Genomic DNA, 11209 nt, shown 5'->3' on the forward strand with positions numbered 1-11209 from the left:
TTACAATAATCAACCGTAGAGTTTCGCAAAGTCTTAACTACAATATGATATACCTTTTAGACGATAACAGACATAGAAGATATTTACCACATATATTTTAGAACTTAATACAATATGCTATTTCATATATAATTAGTCCTAGTAAAAATTGATTTCGTTATTGGTTTTTAAAGCAAAATATTACTAAGTTACTAAATGTCTTTGCATTTTTTCTGTCACATCACATCTTTAAATGTTCTTCTTTACATATTATTGATATAGTTCTTAAAAAGTTGACTAGAATTCCTGACTATATATTTAGCAACAGGTTCTTTCTTCTAACCTTCTACCCTCAATCAATAGTTTACTGACAGTTGCCCTGTATCTTTCACATTAGAACACACACTAAACGATGAGTTTAAACAAGTAAATATTCCTTTTTAGGGCCTTTTTTTCGAAAAAGTTGTATTTGTTGGTATACAACTATGATCGATGTGTCTTGTTTCCTAATACTAGTTTCTCGCGGCTTCATCATTGTCATAAAAAAAATATCTTTATATTATTTTTACGAAGCTTTTGATCACGATTTTTTTATCAAAGTAGTATACAATACTGCATAGTTTCGACGTAACAATTAACTAATTTTTTATATTCTAATGGTTGCATATTACATTCTCTATATTTCTGCAGTGTAGCATCTTGCGACTACTCAAGTATCTACTCCATACTACTGACATCTAAACAACAAAAGAGAAAGCAATGGTACTACTGAACAACGTCTAGCAAATCAAAAGAAACTCGCATTTGGGTTGCTATGTTAGTTGGTACAACCACAACAGAACGGAACAGATCAGAATAAATTAATTAGGATTAACTAAACGTATCTAATGTAATTATCTAAATTATCATAAAAATAAATCATAAATCTTTATGATTAAATGATTAACTACTAAATATATGGAAATTAGAAAATAGACACCGTCGAACCACCGAAAGATGATAACAAATGGTCAAAATATTGATATAGAAACCAATTCAGATTCTTAAGACTTCAATGAGAAACAATCTTTATAAAATTAAGAATTGTAGATTTCTTTTAAACAAATCAAATTATTAGAAAAAGGTTACTCAATGACTCAAAAAAGTTGGAAATATAATTATTATATGCAAGTATAAAATATTATCTATATAATTTACAAGTAAAAAAAATTTAGAAACGTTGACTTTAAATTTAAGCAGTATTAACAGTAATGCTATCCAAGTATGCAAATATGGACTACTTATCACTATATGTTAAATAAATTTTAATTATTCATGAATAAATAACGTAAATTCTAACATTTAACAATATTATGTTCAATAAGTTCTCACTTAATCGAATCCTGCTTCGCAATAATAACGACCATCGGCGACTAATTTACATAAATTAAAATATCAATTAGCGTTTGTCGCAGCAAACAAAAATATCGAGCAAAATGTATATCAAATAACGCACTGATAAAGGTAGCAACAATATAACGTTAAACTAATTATACGGAATACCTTATGCGCAAACTAATTGGCAACGATAACCAGAAAATGGCAAAAAAATGGGAGCAACACAAAGCTGTCTTGATTTGAATTACAAAAAATGTTGTACTTGCGAATAATGTCAGTTACCTATCTGTCAAAAGGTTTAATGAGTAATATTAAATATAACTTCTGTGGAAATAACTTTAAATTGTGATGAGATAGACCGCAAAGCAGCATGCGTCTAGGTTTGTCCAAGTGTTAGCAATATGCAAATATTAAAATTTTCCTGTCATAAATGATTATATCGAAATTAATTTACATTTTTTACTTTTAAAATATACCGTAAAATTGGAATAACCGCCATTAGTTTAGATAACAATGGAAATACTTTCAATGAAAAAAAAATTTTGTGATAATCTTACAAGGTTGTCTTGTTGACAGATTTCTGCGCTTATGTCAAACAATTTTAATACATTTTATTTTGTGGACAATATCTACAAATATTAGGTACTTCAAAATATTCTGGTCATTTTTTTTTTGCTTTTAAACGGCATTTATTGAGAAAATTTGATTCAATATAAATTAATCAAAATATTTGCCATTATTTTCTATTTTCCCAAGTTTTTCCTATATTTGTAGCAACACAGCGATAACGTATCGGGATAATGATATTGATTTGACAACGGTCAGACTATACTTCTCAACTTTTGAAGTGTATAGCAGAGCGTCGTCATGCAAGACGATAACTGTGCATGTGTTAGTCGCTATTGCTTGTCTTCTCTACAACGATGTGTCGGCAAACACCCGCAAGAACAGATTTATTCAGTTTTAGTATCTGCTAAGTAGCAGAATACTCCTGAATTACTATAAAAACTCCAATATTAATGAGATTTTGGAAAATATGAAGGATCAAGAGTTAATCTGTGTTAAAAGCATAAGTTCTGCCAAGAAATGTTACTCTGTAAATTTAACTATGACATTCCAGGCTCATAAATTATTCGAACATATTAAAGCTTGTTGGCACTCTTTGAGAGTAAGATCTTATATCTATGCCCTGTTACGTTTCTGCTACTACATAGTACTAAGCACCATTAACATTAATACACTATATCTTACTGATTTTACCATATGCACAGCAATCTATTGCGATTATTGAAAGACGGTATTGCTGATATTGAAATGTTGTCAGTTGATGCCGTGAAGTATCTTTAGTAACAATTTCATTTGATTTTAAAAAGTCGTAATAAATAACGCCTTGCTATTCCCAACATGTGCACAGCAATATTTTATGGCCATGAATATTCAGTATCGATATCGATCGAACTACTATGACATTTAGGGCTTGGGATTGTTGCAATAGATCCAATGTCGTAGCCGATAGATCGCTGAGCAAAATACATGCAAGATCAGAGCCTACAGATACCTATCTCTTTTACTTTTATGTATCTTTCGAAAATATCGATTGATCATATGATTCTTGAACAATATCACATTTTTTTATTTAATCAATACTCCTTCAATTGCCCAATGTGTTTTTGCACGATAATTTATTTTTGGTCATTTTGATCTACATTTATCGGCTGCTGCGGACATCTTTCATCTATCTGGCGATCTTATGACTCAACTGTATATTTTATTTAAACTTTTTAGTGTTTGTGATCATAAACAATAACACTCGAATAATATTCCGTATTGGCAATTTAAATTGTTATAATACCACTTGATCAGTGTACTGCATAAAACATTTACAAATAATTTTTCACCTCTCTACAATCACGTGTTACTCCATTCAATTTTGGACCAACCGGTTGATTAGTCCACGATAGCTTTAGTTCAGCTTTTTCGGATACTTTGAAGGTGTAGCCAAACATTGCCATGAGGTTCTTATTCGACATATTCAAACATTTAAGATAAGAATTTTAAAATATTTTAAACACGGACTTTCTTTAACAAATTTTATTTTTGTGTATAATATCTGCAAATATTATACAATTAATTCAATATAAATTAATCAAAATATTTTCCATTATTTTCTATTTTCCAAGTTTTTCCTATATTTGTAGCAACACAGCGATAACGTATCGGGAAAATGATATTGATTTGACAACGGTCAGACTATACTTCTCAACTTTTGAAGTGTATAGCAGAGCGTCGTCATGCAAGAAGATAACTATGCATGTGTTAGTTGCTATTGCTTGTCTTCTCTACAACGATCTGTCGGCAAACACCCGCAATAACAGATTTATTCAGTTTTAGTATCTCCTAAGTAGCAGAATACTCTTAAAATACTATAAAAACTATAAACATTTTGTAAAATATGACGGATCAAGAGTTAATCTGTGTTAAAAGCATAAGTTCTGCCAAGAAATGTTACTCTGCAAATTTAACTATGACATTCCAGGCTCATAAATTATTCGAACATATTATAGCTTGTTGGCACCCTTTGAGAGTAAGATCTTATATCTATGCCCTGTTGCGATTCTGCTACTACTAAGCACCATTAACATTAATACACTATATCTTACTTATCTTACCATATGCCCAGCAATCTATTGCGATTATTGAAAGACGGTAATGCTGATCTTTACTATGACAGTATATTTTTAAATTCTGTCAGTTGATGCCGTGAAGTATCTCTAGTAACAATTTCATTTGATTTTAAAAAGTCGTAATAAATAACGCCTTGCTAATCCCACTATGTGCATAGCAATATTTTATGGCCATGAATATTCAGTATCGATATCAATCGAACTACTATGACATTTAGGGCTTGGGATTGTCGTAGCAGATCCAATGTCATAGCCGATAGATCGCTGAGCAAAATACATGTAAGCACCTAATATACACAGATCAGAGCCTACAGATCTCTTTTACTTTTACTTTTATATATCTTTCGAAAATATCGATTGATCATATTATTCTTCAATAATATCACATTCCTTTATTTACTCAATGCTCCTTCAATTGCCCAATGTGTGTTTGAACGATAATTTATTTTTGCTCATTTTAAGCTACCTTTATCGGCTGCTGCAGTCATCTTTCATATATCTGACGATCTTACGACTCAACTGTGTATTTTATTTAAACTTTTTATTGTTTGTGATCATAAACGGTAACACTCGAATAATATTCCGTATTGGCAATTTAAATTGTTATAATACCACTTGATCATTGTAATATATTTATAAATAATTTTTCACCTCTCTACAACTACCTACGGGTTGACTAGTCCACGATAACTTTACTTCAGCTTTTTCGGGTACTTTGAAGGTGTAGCCAAACGTTACCATGAGGTTCTTATTCGACATATTCAAACATTTAAGATATATTATACATGGACTTTCTAAAAGTAAAATTTTATTTATACAACCAACAATAGGTTAACAGCAAATATAACACACCATTTGATCAGTATTTTTCGTAAATAATATTTATTTATGAAACATTTTTAGGTTTTTAGGTAAACGTGAAACATTGCTGCAACTTTTTTTGCAACAAAATGTTTGTTCTAAAAATTTAACCAAACACTAAGGAAACTTAGTAGAACACCTAAAAATACTGACCCATATTAATATCATTCGTACTTAACAATAATTCGCAATATCCATCAATTTAATGTCTCGTTTAATTAAGTATGATATTTAAGATAATCTTGTAATTTATTTTGCATACAATATAACACCGCTTGTTCCTTTATAGATACTATTATTCTTTATTTTTACATTATTTTAACTTTTTAGTTCAATGGAAAAAATACTGTATTTGCCATCCAAGATATTTCCCAATCTCGTATTACTTATTAGAATCAATACGTCATTATCTGATTAAGCAGCACTTCATAGTGACACCAAGATAACAAAATATTAATTTTGAATGGGAAGACCACTCACGTTTTTCATTTTGCGGATTACAAATAATCCATGTATATTTAGAAGTATAAATATCAATTGGAAATAATCATTTATAATAGCATCATAAGAGTTATTAAGAGTTGGGAATTAAAATAATCAAAATAAATGTGTACCATATGCATTAACCGATACAAATAAAAATTTTCGAAATTGTCTAATGAGTAAAATTGATAATGATTTATATTATCTGTTTTATTGTAACAAAATTAGTTAATTATGATAACTTTTGAAGATCTAGATAATGTAAAAAGAGCAAAGCAGTCTTACTAGAACAACTAAAAATACTGACTCATATTAATATCAGTCGAACTTAATAATAATTCGCAATCACAGTTAATAAAATTTCTGGTTATGTTAATCTTGTAGTTTATTTTGCTACAATATAACACCAGTTGTTCCTTTATAGATACTATTATTCTTTATTATTACATTATTTTAACTTTTTAGTTCAATAGAAAAAAAATACTGTATTTGCCATCCAGGATATTTAACCAGCTCGTATTACTTATTAGAATCAATACGTCATAATCTGATTAAGCAGCACTTAATAGTGACACAAAAATAACAAAATACTATACTAATTTTGAATAGGAAGACCACTACATTTTTCATTTTGCGGATTACAAATGATGCACGTATGTTCCGAAGTATAAAAATTAGTTGATAGAGTTGGGAATTAAAATAATCAAAATAAATGGGAACCATACGCATTAACCGATTCAAATAAAAATTTTGGAAATTGTTTAATAAGTAAAATTGATAATGATTTATATTATCTGTTTTGTTGTAACAAAACTAGTTAATTATGATAACTTTAGAAGATCTAGATAATGTAAAAAGAGCAAAGTAGTGTTACTAGAACAACTAGAAATACTGACTCATATTAATATCAGTCGAGCTTAATAATAAGTCGCAATCACAGTTAATATAATTTCTGATTAATGTTAATCTTGTAGTTTATTTTGCTACAATATAACACCACTTGTTCCTTTATAGATACTATTATTGTTTATTATTACATTATTTTAACTTTTTAGTTCAATAGAAAAAAAACTGTATTTGCCATCCATATTTCCCCATCTCGTTTTACTTATTACAATCAATACATCATAATCTGAGTAAGTAGCATTAATAATGACACCAAAATAGTAAAGTACTAGTTTTGAATAGGAAGACCACTAAATTTTTCATTTTGGGGATTACAAATGATGAACGTATGTTCGGAAGTATAAAAATCAGTTGGAAATAATCAACTGTAATAGCACATTTAAACACCATGAGAGTTATTTAGAATTAGGAATTAAAATAATCAAAATAAATGTATATCATATGAATTAACCGATTCAAATAAAAATTTTGGAAATTGTTTAATGAGTAAAATTGATAATGATTTATATTATATGTTTTGTTGTAACAAAACTACTTAATTATGATAACTTTAGAAGGTCTAGATAATGTAAAAAGAGCAAAGCAGTCTTACTAGAACAGCTAAAAATACTGACTCATATTAATATCAGTCGAGCTTAATAATAATTCGCAATCACAGTTAATATAATTTCTGGTTATGTTAATCTTGTAGTTTATTTTGCTACAATATAACATCACTTGTTCCTTTATAGATACTATTATTCTTTATTATTACATTATTTTAACTTTTTAGTTCAATAGAAAAAAAATACTCTATTTGCCATCCATATTTCCCCATCTCGTTTTACTTATTACAATATGTCATAATCTGAGTAAGTAGCATTAATAATGACACCAAAATAACAAAATACTAATTTTGAATAGGAAGACCGCTAAATTTTTCATTTTGCGGATTATAAATGATGCACGTATGTTCGGAAGTATACAAATCAGTTGGAAATAATCAACTATAATAGCACATTTAAACACCATGAAAGTTATTTAGAGTTAGGAATTAAAATAATCAAAATAAATGGATATCATATGAATTAACCGATTCAAATGAAAGTTTTAGATATTGTTTAACTAGTGGAATTGATAATAATTTATATTATCTGTTTTGTTAAAAGTTTTGTTATGATTAGAAGATCTAGACAATGTAAAAAGAGCAAAGCAATCTTATTAGAAAAACTAAAATAACTGACACATATTATTATCAATCTAACTTAATAATAATTCGCAATATCAGTTAATTTAACTTCTGGTTAATTTATGTTAATCTTGTAGTTTATTTTGTTAAAACATCACACGACTTTTATAGATGCTATTATTGTTTATTTTTGCCTTGTTTTAAATTTTTTGTTCAACAGAAATTAAATTGTAGAATATTTAATATCTAATACATTTAATATCTAATAAAATTGTGATCAATTTTATGTAACAAAAGATGTTCCTTTCATTTAATCAACTGTGTATTTTTTTACTTTGTCCTATTAACCCTTACAATCTCTTGAATCGTTTAAAAAGTTCACTCAAATTTGCCACTATTATTTGGCAATTCCCTTATGAATCATCATTTCGTACAAAGTTTCTTATCGATATCCTCACATGTGATGCATCTTTTATTTCATTTATTTACATTATAATATAAAAATTCACATATTTGACTTTCTTGAATAATTCATATTCACATTCCACAAGTGGTTTTCAAATGAGTATAAGTTTTGATACCAAAATATAAAGGGTTGAACAGATGAAGATAGGCAAAATAATTAATTATTCGAAAGATCATTATCAAATCTGACCGATCATATATTTTACAATGTCAGTTGTTTTTAGTATCTATTGAAATTATATAATGAATTAATATAGCCGTTAAGATTAAATGAAATCAAAATTTAATTTTTATTATATTCATTATTAATAAAAAATATTATTATTTTGATATATAATAAATAGTGATTATGCAAATTTCTCAGTTTCAATATCACTATCAATTAATATTAGTAAATTTAACTATAATGAATACTAATTATTAGAAGCATAATATTGTAAACATTTTAATAATAACTAAACACATTAACGTCAGATAAATCAAACGAACGATTATTCACCTATGGGGTGTAAAATTAAAAACAAAATAGTATTTTAGAAACTTACAATCACTGTAACGCTAAAATGAATAATAAGTGAGCTCGCTATAAATGTCCGTCAGCGAAATGAAAAAAACAAAAGAGAAAAGCAACGGTCCGCGTTGATCAAGTTGGCTTGGACACCGGGATGCGTTAACCGACAATTATTGCGACGAACCGCACTGACAGCCGCGGTCGTATCCCTCTCGATGCGCCGCAGCCGATTCGCAAAACGGGCAAAGTACATGCAACGGACGTTGGGTCCACGCACACACTGTGTAAACGCGCCGTCTCTCCGATGGGTGGATACGCGGCGAAGCCCCGCCCACGGGCGGAGCGAACGCCAGGCTCATTAATTATCGCCCTTGTTACTGTCGTATCTAAATAATCGTTTAATGCGGCTGTTATACAACGTTTTATTGGACAAAGTAGACTGTTTCGGGTCAGTCGGATGGGGGATCGCTTTCGAATCTATGATCCGTGGGGAGGGGGCAGTTGGCCGATCTGTTCACTGATTAATTTGTGGGACGCATGAATTGTGATAATGATAGGCATTTTTTCTATCGTCGATGGGTCGGGCGGTTCGGTAATTACGTTTTTTTGCCGATAGCTGGGCGTAAATATTATTTTGATCCGTCTTCATTTTGATATTTATAAGGTTTGACGGCTTGGCGATAATCTAAATAAAATGGACACTTTTGTTTTTACATCATGCAATGGGATGTGTTTAAAACAGCCGGTTTAATGATGACCTAAATTAATTAAATTTACATGTGTTACAACATGTATATAGTCTATGCAAAGTTGCTGTGAACATACGTCATCAAAATGTTTAATGTATTGCCTGCCGCAATTTGTAAATTCGTTTTAGATTCATACAATATTTTCCTTCTCATTTTATTCTAGCCAAAAAAGAGACACAATGCGGTCTGACAAGTTCGAAGATGTAGAGGAATGAGTCTGTCAAAATCGTCTGGTTGTTACAAAATGTATGCAAAATTCTTAAAAACGATAGTGATAAGAGGTTATAACTCTAAACTATTGTGGCTGTATAATTAACTGTAGTTCTTAGATGTACTATAATGTTAAATAAATTATATTTGATAACATTTTTGTTTCATTATTTTGTGTGTTACATGTTGGAGTCTGGAGTCTTCCGGGTTTCTAAACGCGTTTGGCTATAAAAAGAACCTTAAATATTTTAATCTCATCTGCCATCTTCGCGACTTGTTCCCTTTTGGTCTATTCTTTATTATACGAGCTGAACTTAGTAAGATTCTGCCGAAACTTTGTCAAAATATTATACCAACATGACATGACATTTCCCTCCTAAATAAACGGCCACAGCAAAGTACATGATCGTTATTTCCTCTGTATAACATATAGTTATTGTAAAATATTAATTAATTAATTAACAGGCCGATTGAGAGGTCCGCGACCTACCATAGTAAAACACATTATTTTGGCAATGGTATAATTTGGCAAAATGGCAAAATTTTGGTATACCTTCAAGGATGATACACTGATTATAGCGACCCTCCAACTTTTCGATACCATTTTTGTGGTAAGATTTGTCCTTTGCTTCAAAATAGGCCTCAGTTTCGGAGATCACCTCTTCATTCGACGAACATTTCTTTCCAGTGGGCATTCTTTTAAGATCTGATAACAGCAAATAGTCGCTAGGGGCCAGATCTGGAGAATACGGTGGATGAGGAAGCAATTCGAAGCCCAATTCATGGATGTTTGCCATCGTTTTCACTGACTTGTGATATGCTGCATAGTTTTGGTAAAACAGCACTTTCTTTTTCTTCAAATGCGGCCGTTTTTCGGCGATTTCGTACTTCAAACGGTCCAGTTATGGTCTTTGATAGTCCTTCATTTTTCAAAAACTCGGGTTAATTACGCTTGATGATCTTCAAACACTGCTCCGAATCATCAACCCGTCGTTGTTTTTGGTCAAAAGTGAGCTTGCGCGGCACCCACTTTGCACAGACCTTTCTCATACCCAACTATTCGCGAATGATATGATGTACAGTTCAGTTCATATATTTGAAGTGTCTGCTATTTCATTCAATTTCAATTTACGGTCATTCAAAATAATTTTGTGAATTTTTAAATGTTTTCGTCGGTAAAAGCCTCTTTTGGGCGTCCACTGCGTTCACCATCTCAACGTTCACCGCATCTTATCACAACTTACCATTCATTCATCACAACTTAGCATACCAAACCTGGGGCAGTGTCCGGAAACTAGGCATCAAGCCAAGTTTTTGCTTCAGCTGTATTTCTTCCCTTCAAAAAGCAATATTTTATCAATACGCGAAATTCCTATTTATATTTTTTTTTCACAATAACAAAAGTAGCTTCACTCCTAATACTATACTTCGCAAGCTAATGATCCGACAGCTGTCAAATTTTTACACGCATATTTTAAGGTTTAGGGCTAACTAAAAAACACCGGGGACTTTTCAATAACTTGTTAATTAATATAAATAATTAATGTATAATATTGTAAAATGATTAAGTATTGTACATACCAAATTCACCAATATGTGTCTGTTAAAAGTTGTAAATTCGTTTTAAAGTCAGAGAATAGTTTCCTTCACATTTTATTCTATTTAGAAAGAGAATGCTGTTAGAGAAGTTTGAACGTGTAACCGCAAGAGCCTGCAAAAGTTGCCCGTTTGTCAAACGTCTGCAAAATTCTTCAAAATATTACAAATACTGTTTATAAACCGACAAACGTTGTTTTAACGCTTTGTTTGAATAAAT

The 11209-nt window shown here is 30.3% G+C and overlaps 1 protein-coding gene across 1 annotated transcript in view; it reads right to left on the reverse strand.

The window, feature by feature from the left end:
- Positions 1-8604, reverse strand: part of Al (aristaless) — a 248081-nt gene extending 239477 nt beyond the window's left edge. The window contains exon 1 of the mRNA XM_076399811.1: positions 8469-8604. The gene's annotated coding sequence lies outside the window, so the exon portion shown is untranslated. The remainder of the gene's footprint in view (positions 1-8468) is intronic.
- Between the last annotated feature and the right edge of the window lie 2605 nt (positions 8605-11209).

Source organism: Rhynchophorus ferrugineus, unplaced genomic scaffold, assembly GCF_030347505.1.
Source record: "Rhynchophorus ferrugineus isolate W39M unplaced genomic scaffold, kcgeb_rfMv2 rfM3, whole genome shotgun sequence".
In the NCBI taxonomy this organism is placed as follows: domain Eukaryota; kingdom Metazoa; phylum Arthropoda; class Insecta; order Coleoptera; family Curculionidae; genus Rhynchophorus; species Rhynchophorus ferrugineus.